Source organism: Crocodylus siamensis, chromosome 1, assembly GCF_052110815.1.
Source record: "Crocodylus siamensis isolate JL-2025a chromosome 1, ASM5211081v1, whole genome shotgun sequence".
NCBI classification, from domain to species: Eukaryota; Metazoa; Chordata; order Crocodylia; family Crocodylidae; genus Crocodylus; species Crocodylus siamensis.
The window spans coordinates 146,712,804-146,735,211 of NC_143395.1; the positions used below are offsets into that span (position 1 = coordinate 146,712,804).

The 22,408-nt window shown below is 44.2% G+C and overlaps 1 protein-coding gene across 2 annotated transcripts in view; it reads left to right on the forward strand.

Annotated features, from left to right (window-relative positions):
* Positions 1-24: 24 nt before the first annotated feature.
* CNST (consortin, connexin sorting protein) overlaps positions 25-22,408 on the forward strand; it is a 100,462-nt gene continuing 78,078 nt past the window's right edge. Inside the window, exons 1-3 of one of the 2 annotated variants that reach the window (XM_090044825.1) lie at positions 25-193; positions 5,390-5,496; positions 21,247-21,411. The gene's annotated coding sequence lies outside the window, so the exon portion shown is untranslated. The remainder of the gene's footprint in view (positions 194-5,389; positions 5,497-21,246; positions 21,412-22,408) is intronic. The other variant, XM_090044815.1, reaches the window with a different exon arrangement.

Consider the following 22,408-nt stretch of genomic DNA (forward strand, 5'->3'; position numbering starts at 1 on the left):
AGGGGGCTCCCCTTTGCTTCCGCTTCCGCTGGCGGGAGAGCGGCGCTCTAGTGCACTCTCTCTATGGTGCCTCGGGTGCTCTGCGCGCGCGGCTGCTCTAGGGTGCCTGCCGTGCGCCGCCGGGAGCTGGCAGTGCTAACGCGCGCTGCGGAGGCTGGAGAGGGCCCCCCTCTACCGGGCCGGAGCCACTGAGGTGAGGGATGGAGCCGTGGTCGCGGGCGCTCGCGGGGTGAGGGGGAAGAGGTCGGCGGCTTCCGCCGGCGCAACCGGCTCCCAACGCGGCGGGTACGGGTTGCAAGCAACCTGGGTATGAGAGCGCGGGGCCCGGCTCGGCTCGGCTCGTGTCCCGGCGCCAGGAGCATCGCGGCCCCGCCTGTGCCCCGCGCGCTGCTCTGTGGACCTGATCTCCTGCTCCGCTGTCTGCTCCCTGCTCTCCTCTACCCCCGGCCGCGTCTGCTGATTTGCATTTTACTCCCAACCCTGTGCTCCCCGCCCGCTCTGCTGCTTCTCTTTCTGCTCCCCACCCGATCTGCTGCTCTGCTTTCTGCTCCTCTCTCTACCGATCTGCTGCTCTGCTTTCTCCCCCCCCCCAATATATCTGCTGCTCTGCTTTCTGCTCTTTTTCCTGTGGTCAGTTGTCAACATGCAGCTCTGCTTTCTGCTGCCTGTCCCCTCCCGAGTCCACCACCCTCCCACTTGTGGTGTCTCTTGGCCCCCCTGGCTGTGATTCTGCCATTGCATCTGTGCCTTGGGGGAGCTCAAAGAAGGGCTCCATACAGGGGCCTGCCCAGTTGCAAAATCAGGGCTGAGTCTGGTCTCATTTCCTGAAGCAGTGACTGAATGACTAGTTAACCCCTTGTGATTGGTAGGAGCCAGATGGTGGTGGTCGATGGGAGCCAATCGTCTTGGTGTGCTGTGACCAATGGGGTCCCACAAGGCTCTGTCCTAGGGCCTATACTGTTTAACATCTTCATCAATGGTGTAGACATTAGTGTCAGAAGCAAACTGGCCAAGTTCGCCGATGACACCAAACTGTGGGGTAAAGCATCCACACCTGAGGACAGGATGGTGATCCAGGTGGATCTGGACAGACTCATGAAATGGGCGGATGAGAACCTGACGGTGTTCAATACCAAAAAATGCAAGGTTCTTCACTTTGGGAAGAAGAACCTGCACCATGCTTATAGGCCCAGTAGTGCTACACTGGTTAGCACTACAGATGAAAGGGACTTGAGGTTCATGGTTGACCACAAGATAAACATGAGCCTTCAGTGTGATGCTGCAGCTAGTAAAGTGAGCAAAACGCTGGTTTGCATCCATAGATGATTCTCAAGCAGATCCCGAGACGTCATTCTCCCGCTGTACTTGGCCTTGATGAGGCCACAGCTGGAGTACTGTGTCCAGTTTTGGGCTCCACAATTCAAAAAGGACGTGGAGAAGCTTGAGAGAGTCCAGAGGAGAGCCACACGCATGATCAGAGGTCAGGAAAGCAGACCTTACGATGAGAGGCTGAGAGCAATGGGGCTATTCAGCCTGGAAAAGTGCAGGCTCAGGGGTGATCTGGTAGCCACCTATAAGTTTATCGGGGTGCTCATAAGGATCTGGGGGAACATCGTTCACCAGAGCCCCACAGGGGATGACAAAATCGAACGGTTACAAACTCCACTGTGACCAGTTCAGGCTGGACATAAGAAAGAACTTCTTCACTGTCCGATCCACCAAGGTTTGGAATAGACCGCTGCCAGAGGCAGTTCAAGCACCCACTTCAAATGCCTTCAAGACACTTTTGGATACTTATCTTGCTGGGATCCTATGATCCCTGCTGACTTCCCGCCCCGGGGCAGGGGGCTGGACTCAGTGATCCTCTGGGGTCCCTTCCAGCCCAAATGTCTATGAAATCTATGAAATCATGTTCTGTGTAAAAAAACAAACAAAAACCATAATCTGATAAATTACTGATGCAAAATTATTCTTTGCAGATCAAGATCTCCAGTGCCCTAAAGAAAGAGCTTTGTAAACATGTATTGTGGTGTTGCAAGAGGCAAGGTTTCTTAAGGTGATACCTTTTATTGGGCGAACTGTGTAGATAGGATTGATTTAGCAGATCTGATGAAAAATGTCTTGCATTTGAGAGCTTGTCTATCTCAACCCAAACTATACTGTTGGTTCAGCAAAAGAGATCCCTCTAAGAAATCCTTGTGTTCACATTTCTGGACCATCATGGCTGCAATACCACCATAACATTGCAGTGTTGTAAAACTTAAAGATGCTTTGCGTTTTTGATACCTGGATTTGTAGTGCTAAAATGGTTAAATGGCACCATAGGAACAGGATGTGTTAGAGTATGAGGAATTGGGAAGATGATCCTCCAAAACACAGATGCATATTTTCATACATAGTAATACAGGAAATATGAGTTAATCACCCGTATGCAGTTGCAATGAAAGGTTAAGGTCCTAGGGCTCATGGTCCTGTCACCAGCATGCTTTAGGGTGTTGGGCAAGACATTTAATCTCTCTGTGCTTCATCTTCTTTACCTGGAAAAACAGGAAATAAAATATACCTGGTTCTTTACTACAAAGCAAAGACATAGAATGGGTCTCCTGGGCCATTATATCCAGTCCCTGATGATCATTATCCAAAGAGTGCAAAAAATTTTCCCTATATTCCCTATCCCTATTCTCGCCACAGCCACAGAACACCTTATGAAAACAAAATCAAACCCACTTTGCAGGAGGCCACAGGTAAAACACAGAGAATAAAAGGGCACCAAGAGCGAGTGTCCTGCCTCTTCAGCTTGATCTTTTGATGAGAACTAAATAAATATAAAGTGTTATTATTTTCAGTTTTTTCTAATATCTAGTTTTGTCCAGAACCAAGCAGTGTTTATGAGGCCATGCCCTTCGCTAAATTCTGTGAGAGAGAGCAAGAGAGAAGGTAGGATCAAATTTAGCGAAGGGTTTGGTGCATGCAGCAGTCCTTCATATTGCCTATTCATTTACATATTCCGCTCTTCCAGACTATCAACTTAGTCTTCACTATATCATAGGGAGTGAAGTTTGTTCAGCTGGGTGCTCAGTGAGACCTCAGTCTATTTTTAAATGAATCTTTTGTCTTCTTAATTGACTAATTATTGAGAGAGATAGCAGGGATAGTTTAATAATTGAATGTTCATAAAGAACCTTATTTTTTAAAGCATGGGTGTCAATCATATGGGCTACTGGAGAGCACCAGAAGTTGGGCCCTTTGGCCCTATTGGACACAGCCATTGCAGACAAGTTTGGCTTATGGTTGCCAAACCCCACGTTCCTCCCACCCTTGCTGGACCCTGCCCCCATTGCACCCTGGCCCCATGATCCAGCCACCTCAGGACCCTGTACCCCCACTCCTGTTGCACTCTGTGCTCTGGCTGCCTCCAGATACTGCATGGAACCCAAAATTGGCAGACCCCATATGGCTGCTGCCACTATAGTGACTAATGCAACATCCCTCATACCCTGGGTAGGATCCAGCCTTCAAGAGGTCCCATGACCCGGATTCAGCCTGGGGCCCCAGGCAAGTTTTACACCCTGGTCCTACTGGAGGTGTTTGCTAGATCTTCAATATAGTATTAGTATTAGTTGCAAAATTTCCTTAGAAACTATGTCTCTAGACACTGGCCATGCGTAGGGGTGCATACGGGTGCATGTGCACCCCCGGGATTGGCGGTGCACCCCCTGAGAGAAGCACTGTCGGCAGCACCTGTGGTCAGTCACCACTTGCCACCCCACGCAACTGCTGTGGCCACCTGCAGGAGCTCCCCGCTCACTGCTGCCACCTGCAGGCGGTTGCCATGCTGCCCCAGCCGCCGGGGGCACGTGTCGTTCATAGTTCTAGACACATTAGAGAGACAGATACTGCATAATTTTGCATTCTGTGTGTTTTCAAATGATGCTGAAGTTTTTTGCAAACTCTGCTTGCTACATGGTGTCCCAGCTGCCTTGCAGAGGGTTTAGATTGAGAGTGTGGTTGGGGGTAGAAAGGTAAAAAAGATTTACTGACTTAACAAAAACACAACTACGTGTAATAACAAGACAAACGATGATAGACAAAAGCAATTCGCGTCGGCAACTTATCGGCAGTCCCTCTGATGCCTGATATGCAGCAAGCTTCTCTTTTCACAAAGTTCAGTGAGGTCAGGCATCCCCCGAACAATGCTGTCTGAGGGGTGCCGGGAAGGACCCTGGAATGCAGTTCTTGGGCTCCTCGAGGTTCACGGGCCCACTGATCCAGGCAACACCTAACTAATCCTTTTCACAGAGCTGCATCTTCCTTCTGAATGGTTTCCAAATATTTCAGCTAATTTATAGTTTCTGAAAGACACTGATAACGTGCGACCACTTAGATTCCTTTTTCTTCAACTGTCCTTAGACTGACCAATAGCAGTACAAAGCCTTGCATTCCTTTGATAAGGTAATTTTAACTGCGCCACAGGGCCTTACTACTTTTAGGCTTTGCTAAATTTACTAGGTTTTACTTTATACAAGGCCTCACTACATCTTAAACTATAATTAGGCTTTTAGCAACAACTTATAGCTTAGTATCTAAACAAATACAGAAAAACACTTGGTCTAATCTTCATAGAGCCTTCAGCAAGTACTTTTATCACACAGACATACTTTTCAGCTGCCACACGTGGAACATTGAATATTACAAGTAGTTCCACTGAAAGTTATGGTAGTCGGGGACTTGTCATGCATGTCAGTATCAAACCCTAACTTTCTCCTAATGACCTTTGTAGACAAGATACTATAGCTTTTTTCACTTGAGTTTAATTTCAGTATAGCCCTTTACTTCACTGTGTGTTGGGGTTGACTGTATGATAAATTGTGCTCCCCTTCCAAGAGGAGAATTCTGTTCTGTTCTCTTTTCACAATACCAGCAGAACTTATTTTTTAAACAGGAACTCTTTTTTAGCTTTCTCCTTTCTGACATTTATGAAAGAGCAGCATTGGTTTTATGATAAGAGTTCTGCTATGAATTTTGGGAGCTTTGTAATAACTAATCAAGCTGCTGCTGAAGGAAAATCATTTTTTCCTGTATGGTGAGAGGTTTACAGCACAGGTATTGCTGCCAGTCAACCTAACTGTAAGTGGGTACCCTGTTACTGAGGCTGAGAAATCAAAGGCAGCTAGACAGTATCACACCTTTTTGTGTCATTACCCATAGAGCCTGTTGTACCTTAACCTTGTTAGTTAGGCTCACACAGACCTTTGGCCCCAATTCTAATATTATGAACATGGATACTAAATAGAAATAATAAATAGATGTATGACTTAACCTTATTGTCATGATATTCCAATTGTATCTTGTTTTAAATAATCAGTGTATTTACTGGATTTTGTTTCAGGATGACAGCTTGTCAGGTGTCTATTACACACTACATTTTCCATGGCTAAAAACTGTCTTTCTCTTCCTACAATATCTCTGAAAAACTATTGAAACCCTAGGAAAATGGTAAGTTCCATAATTTTTCTTTTTACAAAATTAGATAATAAAGTACAGTTTGTTAAATAACCAAATTGTGGCTATTGTAAAGTTGATTGTGCAGCACTTCATAATACTTTATTGTGAAGACTTTTACCTCTATCAGGTAAAAATGTCTGGTGGTAGTCAGTTTCTTGCTTAATCCTGGCATACTCAGCAGGAGTGCTTGTTTTTGGTTGTTTGAAATTTGAGGTTTCATTTGGTAACTAAAGTTTATAAAAGCTTAGCACGACAAGTTACTTATGGTTTATTTTTCAAACAAGATTGGAATCTCCAATCATTTTTAGATAGTTATTTTTAGAATTGTTTTTCTTCTGCAAGTGTCAAATGTAATTTGTTCCTAAATACAATTTAAGCCTTTCTTGAAATAATTTAAGATAATTTAAAAGTATTTCAATATTACATGTTGGGTATATTGTACTGCATTTTGGATTTGGGCAGAGTCAAAATTGTATCAGAATGTCACATCTCCAGAACATGTATTTTGACTTCAGTCCTCCCAACACTCTTGCACAAGTTTAACTTTACACACAAACTCAGTGGGATTTCTCAGATGTACACAGGTAAGTATGTGTCAGTTTTTGGTTTTATGTAACCACTGCTAAATTTAAATCTTTCACTTGTATCTGTTAGAGCTTATTGCATCTCCAAATTACATTAAACGTTAGTGCAGTTTGTTAATTGTTCTCCTTAATGTAGTTAGATTTTAAAGAGCAGTGCATTTATTTGAAGCCTGAGACTCTGCGTAGGACAATTTTTGACCTTAATTAACGAGAGAAATTGAGAACAATACTGAACTTCTGAGAATGAGCTACATTAGTGGTGCCCAACCTTTCTGGGCTGTGAGCCAGATGAATTATGCAGGGTCAACCTGTGAAGTGATCCAGCATGTGACACAAGCCCCACATGTGCCAGATTGGGCCTGCTGTCCCAGGCCCGTGTGCACTGGGCCAAAAGTTAAGCACCACTGTGCTATACAAATGTCTTGATGCAGCATATTTATTTCTCAGAAAAAAAGCCTCAGGACTTCTTGAGGCAGCAGTAACTGGTTTGCTTTGCCCAGCATTCCATTGGGAGCTGTCAGAAGTTCAGCATTTCTATTTTACAGGGCATTGTTCACAGGCATTGTTATAACAGTTGGCAAGGTGTAGCTTGAAGCAATAAATAATTGCCCTATAGATTTTATGTGGGTTATTTGTCACCTCAGAGCTTAGAAGTACACAGCTGGTCCAATAAAAGATCTCTTTCTAAGAAATCCTTACCTCTTTCAGAATCACCAGAAAGTTATTTTTTATCTTCAAAAAACAATTGGTTACACAGACAAAAGAAAACAAAACCAAAATGGAAATAATCTTTAACAATATTAACTTTCAGTGTTTTGTTCCTTCCATAATCTGCGAGCCAGCAAGTTTCCAATTTGTTGTTTCTATATGGTATCTGCTCACAATATGAAAAATGTCCATCCTACTGATGTTAGCTCTTGCTCTGATTAAGTTTTATAAACTGAAGCAATTCTAAATTATTGCCTCTTTTCACAAACTGTTAACAGTGCAAAGCAGCTTGAAGGTTAGCCCTTTTGTTTATAACATGGCCAAACTCCAGTGACTGCAGAAGCAAGTCTGAGGTTGCTTGAAAACCCACCTCTCCCATATGACAATGTAAAAAGCTTCTAAGCTAGCACATTTCCTCTTGCTTTATCATTTTTGTCTTTAAATCAGTAAAAACAACTTAGGTCAGTCTAGCTTATCGGCAGGGATCCTGTTTTTTTCTGATTAAAAATTGCAAATTCTCTGATTAAAAACCCAAAATCTGTGATAAAAATTAAAGTCCCCTCCACTCCCCCCCCAGCCTCAACAGACCTCTTGATGCCCCTCACAACACCCCCCCCCGACCCACAGACATGCAGACACAGAGGCACACACAGACACTGACACCTACCCCAGCAGGTAAGTTTGTGGGGGGGGAAAGGGGCAGGGCAAGGGAAAGGGAAGGTGCTGGGGGGATAGATCAAGAATGGGGGGAGCATGCCCCTGTGCCCACTCCCAGGAGCAGGGCCAGGAGAGGAGGGTGAGGGTCTCAGGTGGGGACAGCAGGTGGGTTCCTCTTCCCTGCCTGATCCTCCCTGGGGGGAGCCAAGCCTGGGTCCCCATGCAAACTGGCAGCTGTGGGGCAGGAGTGGTTCTGGAGCTCCCTCTGCCCCTGGACTAGCTGGGGACAGTAGCTGCGGTGGGAGAGGATAGGAGGTGCCTCTGAGCATGCAGGGGAGGGGGGGCACTCAAAGAAGGGCCAGGATTCTTGCTTGATTTGGGGACTTAGTTCCCCATTGCTGCTCCCGAGGTGTGGTCTGCCTCCTGCAGTAGGGATGTTAGAGCTGGGGTGCAGCCACCTCTGCAGAACCAGTTGCTGGTCCTGCACTACTTTTTACAAAATCCTGGATTAGCTAGCAAAAATAAAAATTATGTTTTTTTAAAAAGAACTGGTAGCCGCAGGTTTGTCTGTAGTAATGCTAGTAATGATGTCTAAACCATATATATAATAATAATATAATAATAATTTCTGAACCAACTACAACTGTACAGTTGACACTAAGCAGCACCATGTTTGACAGTTTCAGCAGAGCCCGAAGATTATCTTATCATGGACACTCAGTCTAGAGACTTAGCAGGGGAGCAACCTTCACTGCATGTGTCGCATCTGTTCTGTGAATACAGAGGACTTCAGCATCCAGCACTCTTAATCTGTCACCTCTCATCAGTCCTATATCACTAATATTTCCTTTCCTGCCTGAAAATATTCATGTTTAGAGCTCCTTCCTTTTTATAGTCTATTAAAATGGCTGTAGGCATAAGCTGTCCTGAATAAGGGTATTCTGATGATTCAGTCTGACCTTCTCTCCTTCAGAATTCTAGAGTTACCTTGAAGATAATTCAGTCTCACTCTGCTTCCTGTGGCTCTGTCTCCCTTTCTCCCCAAAGCCCTCTTCTAGACTTTTATCTTCTATGGCAGCCCCATCCTGCTCAAGAACATGTGTCATGTTAAATATAGGAATTTATTATGCTTAGTGGTTTTTCTATAAATATGACATCTGAGTAGACTTGTAGACATTCTTTATATGTCTGTAAAGTCTTTGAAAACAAATAACTGTCCTGAAAATGAGCGGAAGAGGAAGAAGAGACTGCAGTGTCATAATGTCTGTGTAGGCAAAAAAAGCCTTGAAGAGTTAGAGATGGTTTGCAGATCATCTTGGTAGCTTAAATTCTGTGCTCTTCCTAGCTGTATAGTCTTTACATTAATATTATTCTGTATTTTGTCTTCAAGCTAAAACTATACACTTCACCTGACTATCAGTCCACTAGAACTGCATTCCCCCCAGCCCCACCAGCTAAATGCCCTTTAGTATAGTTTGAGATTGAGCTTAATTGAAAACTCAGCTTGAATTAAAATGGGATAGTTTTTAAAGAATAGTCCTTTTTTTTAAACAGAATCTTCTAGGTATTCAGTACTTCTACTCTTCCCTAGCCAGAATTAGGAGTGCACTGATAGACATTCTGGGGGCCAATACAGATAGCCAATTTTTAAGGAGGCATATCGGCTGATACCAATCCAATTTCTGATGCAGCTGAGTGCAGCTGGTAAGTCAGTTATGGTGAAAGGGGAGGGAAGAGGCATGGGGGGGGGCAGATCAACGCCCCCCCCCCCACACACACACACACCCTGTGGTGAAGGAGGGAGAGGGGCTGGAGCTGGGGTAGGCACTGCCCAGTTGGGACAGGGTAGACAGAGATGCAGCTTGTCCAGGGGGGCAAGGGGCAGCTCCCACCAGTGCTCCTGCCACTTGTCTGGGAGGGCATGGGGAGTCAGGTGCCCCAGAATATGTATGGGATGAGCTGTAGCTGCCAGCTGGGGCCAGGGGCTGCACTGTGCTTTTATCAGTGTAGGCAGCGGCAGGAGGTGGTTACAGGGTGGTGTCTCTAGTGGGTTATGGAATAGAGAAAGATCCAACACAATTTACTGATTCGTTTGATGCACCTGGCTGGGGGAGTATTTGGTTGACTGTACGATTTCACAATGATTGCACACTTAATTCATACAGCACAATTTTATTTTAAAATTCCTTGCTACACATATAACACTGCTTAGCTTTAAGAAATCATTCCCAAACAGTGCTATAAGAATTAGTATTACAAAAACAACTACAATTACAAGTAAAGGTTATTTCTCATGGTATACTTACAATCCTAGAATTCCTAGAAACCAAATCCCCAAGGATACTTTCAATCTTTAGTTATGGTTTTAGGGTTGGTCTCAGCAGTGATAGGAACAAGTCTCCTTCCTTCGGTCCCCCCGGGCACTCCTAGGTTTCAGCATGAACGGGAGTTCTTGTTCACGGAGAGGGTGGTTCTGGTGTTCAGTCTGATCTGGCCTATACTTGCGAGTCTTCCTTCGGTGTTCTGCAAGTGAGGGTACCTCCAAATAAGGACTATAGGTTACAGTTTTTATTGGGTGAGTTGCCGTCTTGGGCCCCTCCTACCCAAACCTGTCACTACTCCCAAATTTGGGCTCAGAACTTTTAACAGATTTCTGCTGGGTCTTCTTTGGGAAATTTTCCACACCACCGCTGTGACCTCTTTTGCAACCCCTTTTCAAAAGCCCCTAGGTTTCGATCTCTCGGAATGTTTGCCCAAGGGTCGCTTTTAGGTTAACTTTGTTAAAGGACCTCTAAAGATAAAATTCAGAACCAAAACATTCACCCTGTAGGCAAAAGCAAGCAATGACTCTAGATAAAAAGATGAACCTTGCCTTTTTTCTAAACTGGCTAATGGGTATTTATTACAAGAATTCAAGCTTACATTCAGTATGAGCGGTGGGGGGCCTACAGTGAAATTTGAGGTGGCTGCAACACCCCGCGTAGCTTCCCTCCCAGCACCACCACTGCCCACCCCAAGTGCAATGCAGCACATCCCCTGGCTTCAGCCCACAGCTGCAGGTCGCCTGGCCTGCCCCACGCAGATCTGGATGCACATGACTCCCCTCCCCCATGCTGCGGACTGTGGCGGGAGCTGCCCCCCTATGCCTCCTGGACCAGCCATGGCTCTGTCCCATGCCCGCTCTGCCCTGGCTGGGCAGCACCTACCCGAGCACCAGCCTCACTCCCTCCTTCACCACAGGGGGGCATTAATCTGCCCCCCCATGGCCCTTCTCTCTCCACCCTCCCCTTCCACCACAACAGACTTACCAGCTGCATGGAGCTCTCCAAGCTGCTGGGCTGTGCTCCTCGCTGCCTACCTCCTGCAGCTGCGCGCACGCGCAGGCATTTATCGGCCAAATTATTGGTCACATCAGGCTGACTTTCTATACGATCAAACTTCTTTATATCGGTGCCTTGCAATATTGGACCAGTGCACCTCTAACCAGATTATTTGTGGTCTTATAAAATGAGCAGCTAATGGAGTCATTAGTAGAACCTAAAATCTCACTGTCACTGGAATTTCAGGAGTTAATGTTTTATGACTTGTCTTAATTAAATTTGTCTTAACTTTTTGAATCTTTGAATTCTGCCTTCGAAGAGAAAATCCAGACAACAGTGATGTCAACTTTACTGCTGGAATAAGTGGTCATAGCTCTATTTACTTCAGCAGAGTTACACCTCCTTTTGCCAGTGGTTAACTGTTTTTTTTAATATGTACTTGTTCCTATTCTAGCCTCCCCCAAAAGTTTATATAGTGGAGAAGTTCTTTCTGAGCCTGCTTAGTGTGCATTTTCCAGGGCTAAAATCTGTCAGTAAGAACTATTAATTCACCTAGCAGTTGTACTTCTGTGGTGACTGTTACCATTGATCTGGCTACTTTACAGTCTTCCTGATGTACTTAGCCTTGGAACAATTCTGACAAGCAGAGAAGAACTGTTATCCTCGTTTGGTAAGCTGATTCAGAAAGGCTGATGAACTTGCCTATGGTCACATAAGGAGTCTTGAGTAGTACAGAGACTTAAAATTAAGTTCTGAAGTCCTAGGCAAATGCTTTAACCTCTGAACCGTCTACTCCTTAAAGTACTGAAACAACAAAATAATTAGCAGTTGTTTTAAATACAGTTCAGGTTAAACCTGAAGATCTAGTAATGGAAACTGCATCAGTGGCCTCAAATAAGTATAATTTCCTAAGCTTTTGAATGCAGATATCCTCCATCATGTTGTTCTGTTTTCAGTCCTGTATTTTGTATGGAGACTGTACTAGACATGTAATCCATAGTGATTCTTCAGATAAGTCAAGGAGCCTTTAATGCTATTGACTTGCAATTTTGTTGACTTAACTAGGAAACATGTTGCAGTTGTATAGCAATGATCTTGACGTTCAAGGTTTCTTTAGTCGGGTATTCTGGGGTAACTGCTCATCTCCCCTTTTAAGCACTCTCAAGGGATTATATTGCATCACTTTTATGCTTCAACATATATTTAAAGTTTGAGGCAGAGGTGGCAAGGAACGTAGGGAACTTTTGTCTTCAGTTCCATATGCTATTCAACCCTACATCTCTTAATCTAAACCAAGGGTCAGCAACCTTTATAAGTCACAGGTCAGAACAGCCTGGTCCCATTCCAGCATGGTTTGGGTAGTTTTGGTGGTGCATCAGTAGTGGAGGGGTTTGCCTGTGCCATGTCTACCCTGCAGCTTCTCCCTGCCACACCCCTCCTCCCTCTGCTCTCCAGTTGCACAGTGGACAAAATTTTATAAGTTGAGCACAACACAGAGCTGCTTGTTGACTTTCTCCAGTGGAACATAATTTTTTTGTCTCTTTTAGCTGTATTTCCTGGTTTCAAAGAGTGTTTAAACCATGGAGCTTCCAAAACAAAAGAAAGAAAAATCATAGTTATATCTGTCTTTTAACAGTTGCATTTTAAAGCTGTGTTTTACTGCAGATTATAACAAGGTAGTCACAAATCAATAAATGCTAAAACCAAGACTGAGGGCTAAATTCTGCTGATCTTTTAAGGAGTATAAATGTCATAGAATCATAGAAGTAGGGTGGGAAGAGACCTTGTAGATCTTCAAGTCCGACCCCCTGCCTAGGCAGGATAAAAAACTGGGCTCAAATGATTCCAGCTAGGTAGGTATCAAGCCTCCTCTTAAAGACCCCCCCGGGTAGAAGCCAGCACCACTTCCCTTGGAAGCTGGTTCCAGATCCTAGGCGCCGTGACTGTGGAGTAGTTCTTACAGATGTCTAATCTAAACCTACTCTCCAATAACTTGTGGCCGTTATTCCTTGTTATGCCAGGGGGCACTAGGGGAAACAAGGTCTCTCCCAAACCCTTCTGGTCCCCCCTAGTGAGTTTATAGACGGTCACCAGGTCTCCCCTCAGCCTTCTCTTGTGAAGGCTGAACAGGTTGAGGTCCCGCAGTCTCTCATTGTAGGGTCTGTCCTGTTGTCCCTGGATCATGCGGGTGGCCCTCCTCTGGACCCTCTCAATGTTGTCCACATCCCTTCTGAAGTGGGGCGCACAGAACTGGACGCAGTACTCCAGCTGTGGCCTAACCAGCGTCGCATAGAGGGAGAGGATCACCTCCTTGTCCCTGCTTGAGATGCACCTGTGGATGCACGACAGGGTCCGGTTAGCCCTGCCAACTGTGGCCTCGCATTGTCGGCCCACGTTCATCTTGGAGTCAATAATGACTCCAAGATCCCTTTCTGCCTCCGTGCTCTCAAGAAGGGAGTTTCCCATCTTATAAGTGTGCTGCTGGTTACTACTGCCCAAGTGCAGCACCCTGTACTTGTCAGTATTGAAACGCATCCTGTTTTTGTTAGGCCACCCCTGTAACCTTTCCAGGTCTTGCTGTAGTCTTTCCCTCCCTACTAGCGTACTCACCTCACCCCAAATTTTGGTATCCTCAGCGAATTTAAACAGGTTGCTTTTCACCCCATCATCCAAATCACTAATAAAGAAATTTGAACAGCGTGGGCCCAAGGACCAACCCCTGGTGGATTCCGCTGCCCACTTCTCCCCAGGTCGACTATGACCCATCCACCACCACCCTGTGAGTATGACCCTTGAGCCAATCTGCAATCCATCTGACTGTGTAGGCATCAGTGCCACAGTCACCCAATTTTTTAATGAGAATGGGGTGGGAGATGCTGTCAAAGGCCTTGCTGAAGTCCAGAAAGACTACATCCACGGCAACACCTGCATCCAATGCTTTTGAGACCTGATCATAAAAGGCAATCAGGTTGGTCTGACATGACCTCCCCCTAATGAAACCATGCTGGTTGCCTTTGAGCATCGTCTCTGCAGACAGCCCATCACAGATGTGCTTCATAATGATCTTCTCAAAGAGTTTCCCTAGGATTGAGGTAATACTGACGGGCCTATAGTTGACTGGGTCCTCCCTCTTCCCTTTTTTAAAAATGGGGACCACACTGGCTATCTTCCAGTCATCCAGCACCTGGCCCAAGCACCACGAGCACTTCATAAAGCCATGCCAAAGGCCCTGCAATAACCTCTGCTAGCTCCCTCAACACCCTGGGGTGGAGAGCATCTGGACCTGCTGATTTGAACACATCCAGCCCCTCCAGAAGCTCTCTAACTCGGTCCTCCCCAACCTGAGGTCTGGAGGTGTTCCCCTCGAGTCTGTCTTGCATCATGGTGAGGAAGTCCCGGTCCCTGCACAAGAAAACAGAGGTGAAGAATTGGTTAAAGAGGTCTGCTTTCTCCTCTGGCGCAACCACCAGACTACCCAGAGGATCTTGCAGGGGCCCACATTTCCCGGTGCTTTCTTCATCCTCCCTATATATTTGAAAAAGGACTTTTTGTTATCTTTGATTTTGGATGCAAGTCCTAGCTCTATGTCCGCTTTAGCTTTCCTGACAGGCCCGAGCAGAGGAGGTATACTCCTCTTTGGAAATAGTACACCCTTCCACTGGCTGAATGCTGCCTTTTTGGCAGTCAGGCATTCCCGGATGCCCTTTGTGAGCCAGGGGGGCTTTTGGGCACTCCTGCCCCCCTTGCTTTTTGTTAGGATGGTCACCCCTTGGGCCCTGAGTATCATCTCCTTAAGGAACAACCACTCATCTTGGGCACTGAGCTCTCCTGCTCTTGAGAACCCCAGTGCCTCTCCCACTAATCTCAACTTGTTGAAGTTGGCCCTCTTGAAGTCTAGGGCTACTACCTTACTGCAGGCCCTTGACACCCTGCGCTGGATGGTGAATTCCAGCAAGCAATGATCGCTATCACCCAGATGGTCAAGGACCTGGAGGTCATTTACCAGGTCCAACAGGGCATTTTCTCTGGTGGGACTGTGCACCTCCTGAATTAAGTGGAGGTCCTGTATCTCGGCCAGGAACCTCCTGGAACAGTCCAACCTGGCTGACTGTTCCTCCCAGCAGATGTCTGGGTAATTTAAATCGCCCATGACAACTACATCCCTTGCCTTAAGTGCCTCTGCAAGCTGGCCTGAAAATTCCTGGTCCAGCTTCTCCCCTTGGTTGGGGGTCTGTAGTAGACCCCCCCCACTGTTGGATCCCTCTCCCCACGGCCCCCTTGTATCTTGACCCAGAGCACTTCCGCTTGCCCCTCTGACCCCATTTTACTGGCAGAGGATGTGTATTGCTCCTTGACATAGAGTGCCACACCCCCGCCTGTCCTTCCTTCTCTATCCCGCCTGTAAAGCCTATAGCCCCTAATGCTAACTGCCCATGTCATTGTAACCAAATATAGAATTTTGGCCCGGTGAAATTTAAAAAGATTGTCAGGTATTTTTTAGAACACAAATTAACTAGCTGCAGCATAAGACAAGATGGAAATACTTAGATTTAATCTTTTCAAATGTACAATAGTTATATAATAGTACAATTATATAATAATTATTGTCTCTTATTTGTTTTTAAATGGTTGAAAGCTATGACAATCCTTTCTTCATTGCAGGCTGCATGCAGTTTGAGCACTCATCTAACTTGAAGTTGCGCAAACTTCCCTAAAACAATTTATAGACTAGTTTAGTTCATTTAAAGCCCTACAGTAAAATGTACTGTGGTATGACTAGGGATGGTCCTGCTTTACTCAGGGGGTTGGACTAGATGATCTCCTGAGGTCCCAGAGATATGATTCTATGATCTGTTCTTGAATTGGATGCAGATTAACCCTAATACGGTATAACAAAATAGTTGGGGCAGAGACTATTGCTATACCTCTTGATATTTGGTTTTTCCCTTTCTACTTCTGTAGTTTAAAACATCACTGTTTTAGTGTAGATTTTTAAAAGATGTATATTTTTAGCCATATGATGATGTAGCTTTGCAGCCTTTTGCTCTCTCTGTCCTTTGAGGTGAGCAATTTTGTATCTGACAGGATAAAAAACCATTTTTTTCCTCCTAAAGGTAAAAGTGGAAGAGTAGAGTTTGTACCTTGCTGGTGTTTCCACTATTGCTTTTCAAGGCTGTATAATATAGAGAAAGTTAAAACGTAAAAAAGCATGGGGAGAATGTGCATGTATATATCTCTATAGATACAAGGTAAAATGCCTGTAAATGTCACTTGAGAACTGCCATATTAATACCAGAAAGTGACAAACCACTAAGCTGTGTATATGTACAGCCAGGTTATTGTAGATGCACCGCAATTATACCAAGCACTAATGCTTGTATAAGCTTCCTGCAGGATGTTCAGGCTTTACATAGTCTGAAAGATAGTTCTATTTAACAGTATATCTGACCAAGGAAGCAGGAAACTTGTAAGGGGGTATTTATATCTATGATGTACTCTTTTATGAAGGGAAATATGGCAAGCTCATGGCAGACAGTCAAGAAGCTGTTTAGTGAGGTTTTCTGGGACTAAGGATATCCAATAATGAGACTGTATATAACAAGAAGATCTTGTGTATGCTAAACCACTAATAAGTTCATGCTGTGAAGCAACCGTTCAGGGTGGTAATTATCCCAGCTGGCAGTGTAAGGTTAGATGCTGAGACTGTATACTTACAGTAATCATTTTTTTCCTTCCCCCAAACTAAGCCATTCTCAGGGTTCTCTTGAATCTTGTGCTTATAGCCCAGGGGTAGGCAGTTACTTTGGGTGGAGGGCAGCTTACTGAGTTTTGGCAAGCCATTGAGGGCCCCATGACAGGCAGCCAGGGGCAGATAAGTATTAATTTTCTAAATTTTGTAGGGGCCCAAGGGCCAGATAGAATGGCTTGGTGGGGTGCATTTTGCCCACCCCTGTTATAGCCCAATATAGAGCAAAACTTTTTCAAAATCTGGAATGGTTTGACCCTCTGAGGCAATGATCATCACCTGAAGCACGGTACCTCCCTCTTACCTGATCTGTCCTCCCTCTCACAAATATACAACATCTTGTGTACTTTCAGCTAGTACTATCAGCCACTACAGTTCATCATTATCCAGTATCCAGGTTTTTTTGTAATGTGTCTAGTTCACAGAGGTTTTCTGAATTGTAACAGCAAGCTTTTTGCTGAAGCTTTTACTTCACAGGGTACTTCTTCCATTGACTGGAGCCCCTCAGCAATTCTTTACTGTGGGTTAAGGAACCTAAAGCTGGGAAGGATCTGGGTTCGGTGGTAATGCTTTCCGCTTCGTTCCTACTTGGTTCCAAAGGGAAGCGGGTACCAGACAGGAGAAATAAATGAGATGGGGAACTAACTGACTTACAACGAGCTGAGATTTTGAGCTTGTTTGCTGATTTAAATTTATCTTTAACCAGACAGATATTTATAGGAAGCTAAGGAGGAGTAGATGACATTTTAGGCCCTTTCTAGTCTTCCTTTTCTACAGTATCTATATCAGTGATTCTCAGCCAGGGTGATATGAGATCCTTTTAAGGGTGTTGCAGGCTACCATACATTATTAGCATGCTCAGATGTGCAAATACTTGCACTTGATTCACAAGATAAACCTAGAGATTTCAGAGTGGAATCCAGAGTGTCAAAAACACTGCCACCTGTTGTGGTCTTTCTGAGTTCTTTGCAACAGCAGAATTGCTCTACTATTGATTTTTCCATCTTCAGAAAATACCTGAAAGCTAAGAACTGGCTTTTTTCTGACGGGTGCCTTGAATCTAAAAGGTTGAGAACCACTTACCTATATTGGAAGTTTTTTCCTTCTTGTAAGTTTTTCTCACTTCAGCTTTGTCCGGAATTCAGCTCCTTATTCCCTATCCCCAAAACCATATTTTTTTTCCTCTCTGGGGTTCCCTGCATAAAATGAAATTGAGGATTTGTGACTGTCACCTGAAGAACAGAGGAACAGCATGGAGCAAAGATGAGATATCAGTAGGGACTTACCCAATTTGCGATTGTGCAGTTTTCATAGAACCTGTAAAATCAGGCGGGCTCTATGAAAAATGGTGGGCTTCATGAAAAATGCCAGTCTTGCTGCAACCTCCACCCCCAACCCAGCTAACCTGGGGGAGGGAGGGGTTCCCAGCAAGATGACTGCTATGCCTACCCCTCACTGGTGATTGGCTGAGAGTGCTGCCTGTTGTGTGGCCCCGCCCCTCCAACAATCAGTGGCAAGGGGTGGGTCACATGATGGACAGCCCTTACAACCAATCAGTGGGGGTTATGACAGACAGCCCCCACAACCAATTAGTGGCAAAGGGTGGGGCCACTGGGGCCCCTCGACCAATCAGAGACATGGAGAGGAGTGGGGTGCTGCGTTCAGCCTGTGAAAATGGTGGCCAGCACCAGGATCTACCCAAAAAATCAGCCAGCTGCCTCATTGTGTTAGGTAGACCTCTAGCAAGAGTGTACAATCATTTATAAAAGGTTTCTTTTCCCAGATGCCAATATTGCCAGCTGATATATTTTTACCCTTAAAGAAAGCTTTGCTACTATTTGACCTTTGTGAAAGATAAGCAGAAGTACAGGAATGGTAGTCTTGGGGTATTTAAAAAAAAGCAATAAACATAAAACATACATTAGACAGTAAACTAAGCTGGAAACTTTTCATCAGTTCATAACTGCCTTGTGCTTTCCTTGCCGCATAAAATAATAATAAAAGGTAAAAGATACCCAGCCAACTAATCATTAAATATATGCATGAGGCTGCTGCAGTAAGTTTCTCTCTTTCTACCATATCCCGAGTATTAGCAGTAGTGAAAGAAAGGAAATTCCCTCTATGATATTGCCTAGTTGGCCCCAAGTTTCAATAGACCTCTCTGCAGAGAGACACTAAAGTAAATAAAATTTAGTTAATTCATCATTCAGTTGCCCAGATGATTTTTTTGTTTTTGTCAATTCGTGATCACCATATGGCTCAGCCTACCCAGCTCTAGGATTAGTTGACTATAAAATACGCAATTGCTGTTGCTAGAGAATAACATGATGGAATGCAGTTCAACATAAGACTTTCAAGATCAGCTGGTCCAGTAATGTGTCTGCAAATTAAGGTCCATGGAAGAGACCAACAAGACACACCCATAGTATATGAGATGAGATTAACTTTCTGATAAATTCTTCAGCAACACAGTCTGTTTTAACTGTGAACTATTTTATGTTGCTTGAGGTCAGTAGGATTCCATAAACAAAATTTACATTAGTTATCCAGAAAACTGCAAGACACTAATATTGTCCATAATAGTTTACAGGACAAACCCGATGAGGAAAGACTGAGGGACCTGGCCCTCTTCAGCCTCTGCAAGAGAAGGCTGAGAGGTGATCTTATGGCTGCCAACACATTCATCAGGGATGCGGCAAGGGATCGGAGATGCTCTGTTCAGCAGGGCACCTCTTGGGGTAACAAGGAACAATGGTCACAAACTGACAGGGCAGATTTAGGCTAGATATCAGGAAAAACTTCTTCATGGTAAGTGGCCAAAATTTGGAATGGGCTTCCAATGGAGGTGGTGCTCTCTCCTTCCTTGGGGGTCTTTAAGAGAAGGCTGGATAGGCATCTAGCTGGGGTTGTCTGACCCCAGCAGTCTTTCCTGCCTAGGCAGGGGGCTGGACTCTGATCTGTTGAGGTCCCTTCCCACCCTAGCATCTATGAATCTATGAAAATTTAAAGTATTATATTTCATAGAAGTTTGAGATGGAAAGGACCTTTCAGAGCATTTAGTTAATATTCCTTCCAATGCAAAATTATTCTCTGAAGTAAATGTGTTAGTATTTTGTCCGTCATAGGTTTGTGTCTGAAGAGACGTGATTTATTCCACTTCACTGTGAGTTTATTTTACATTTCACAGCCTAATATATTTGACTGACAGGAAGCAGCCAGCTTAAGGTGTTTCTCATTTTCTTGATTTTTATTCTGCTACTTGTATATATAGAGGTTGTGTTCATGCCCTTGTGTCTAAGAAGACATATGTTCTCTCCAGTCTCCCCCAACATAGATATTTAACTATATTCATAATCCTTTGCTGAAAGTTGGTTCAAAATCACCTTTTTTGCTCTACTCTGAACTAATATGTAAACCAGGGCTATCCAACTGGTGTCCTGCAGGGAGTTAATTTGCAGCCCCCAGACTCCCACCAGCAGCTGCTCCCCGCATTACTCCAGCTGCAGTAGGAGCTGGGGTTTCTGTCCCTCCCCCAAGCTTTCATTTCTGGTTCCTGTCTGAGGGAGGTGGTGCAGTACAGTGTAGTGCAGCCCACTGTCAGCTTGAGAGTGAGGCTAGGAAGCCCATGTGCATGGGGAGGGGGAAAGGGGAGGCACCCATATATTGTGCAGCCTTGGGACCCCCTGGTTTACACTTGTGTAGCCATGTGGTGTATGGCCCTTGCTGGTCCAGCCTGCAGAGGGGGCATGTGGCCCCTGGCCACTTAGAAGTTGGCAGCCCTGCTGTAAACTTTTCTGGGAACGTAGCACCCAGAGCTGAACACAGCTTTTCTGGTGTGGCAGACCATATCTGTAAAAAGACGGTACCAATGCCTCCTATTTCATACCCAAGCCCATACCCTGATGTACATAGCCAAAGATTGCACTGGCCCATTTGTCAGCCATATAGAAAAGTAATTCATGTTTATACTCTTTTCTCTAGAAACGCTCCTGTGTCTCAGCCAGCATTATAGCTTTCTGGCTTTCTTTTCTGCTTAATAGCCTTGTTTCCGATATTTTTTTTCCAGTGAATTAATATGAATATTTTTCAGAAACAGATTTCAACTTGTTTCTGCCTACATCTTATATCTTTAAGCTTTTTGTCTTTAAATTTCTCAGTTCTCAACTAGCATTTTCAGCTCCTTCCTGTTTAACAACACTTCCCTATATAATTAAAATGCTCATTATACCCTCTAGCATTAAAAAAGCTGTTGAGTAAGCTTGGATCCAGTATTGACCCATGTGGTGTGTGCTCAAAAATCCATGCTTTTTTCAGATGTTATTTATAATTACCCTTTGTTCACAGGTGTGAGTTTTCAGTTCCTGTATTTAAACAACTTTGCAATAAGATAAGATGTTCATAGCACTATGAATTGCTCAACAATTATTTTAAAATATGTTCTTATGTGCTGTATTATCTTCATCCTCTTTATCAAAATAGCATCAAGTCCATTCTTAATCAACTAGTGTCCTACTTTGATTATGAGAATGTCATGTGGGACAGCATCAAAAGCCTTGCAGAAAATATATTGCATCTGCTACTTCCTTCTTATCAAGTAGGCCAGCTACCATATCAGTGAAGAAACTGGATTGGCTTTCCATTATTTGTTCTTGACAAAACCATTTTGGCTCTATCACCTTATTCTCCAAATGTTCTCAGGTAGGCTGACTCTTGTATAATTTTCCAGGTTCTTCCATTTGTCTGGGACCTCCCCTGTCCTCCATGAATACATAACCAAAACTTTAGAAATAAAAGTAAAATAATGGTATTGAAAGGATTGGAAGACAAATGCAGGAAATCCAAGAATGTTCATCCAGTATAATGTAAATGCACTTCTAAATGTTTAACAGAGGTAAGGTTTTGATCATCATCTATGGCTTTAATCATAGGCTGAGAGAAATAAATACATGAAAGTAGAGCTGCCTTTTCCTTAGCTCTGCTAATCTAGTGGTAATACTAGTTAAAAAGGCATTAATACACAAAGAACTACCCAGTCTTCTAATCTTTCCAGTTTCTGCATCTTTCTTTCTGATTATCAAAGTGGTGTACAGTTTGAATATTGTTTGAATAAATATTGTTCCTAGACACTTAAATAGCAGTAAATGAAAAATGCCTTTTCTGTCTTCAACTAGCTAGCAATGTGCTGTCACTCTTTAGTGAGGACTTAGTTCAGGCAATTTGTTCTAGTCTATATTACTGTGTGGCTGGGCATGCAGTAGCCACAGGAGACGGACTGGAAATCAAGAAACATTATGTTCTTTTCTCAGCTGTGCCATAGACCTGTTGAGTGTCCCTAGGTCAGTCACTTAGCCTTGTGCCTAAGTTCCTTTTCTATAAAAGAAGATGATAATACTTTGTGGAGGGCTTTGAGATCAATGAAAGGAAAACCATGAAAGTATGCATCTTGTATGTATAGCCATCTGCTTGCTAAAGAAAGGTCAGTAGTTTTGTATCCTGCAAATGCATTGTGTTCTTTTCTGGTTTTGCTTTCCAAATCTACATTCAGCTTAGGGTTCTATTTCTAGTCTTTAAAGACTTTATAACCACAGAAAATTAGGGTTGGAAGGGATCTCGGGGGTCATCTAGTCCAACCCCCTGCACAAGGCTTGATCATCCTGGATTATGCCCAACCTGAGTTATTGTAAAACCTCCCCCTTCCTATTTGCCATTGCCATGACTTCCCATGACAGCTGGGATTGGGGATGCTGAGTGAAACTCTGGAGGATGTCCTTGGTAATATATTTATGGCTATGGAGCTCTTCATTATGAGAATGAGGAAGGGACCCTGAGTCAGTGCAAGAACCATTATTATAGGTTGGTTTTTCCTCAGTAAGGATGTTGAATGAAAA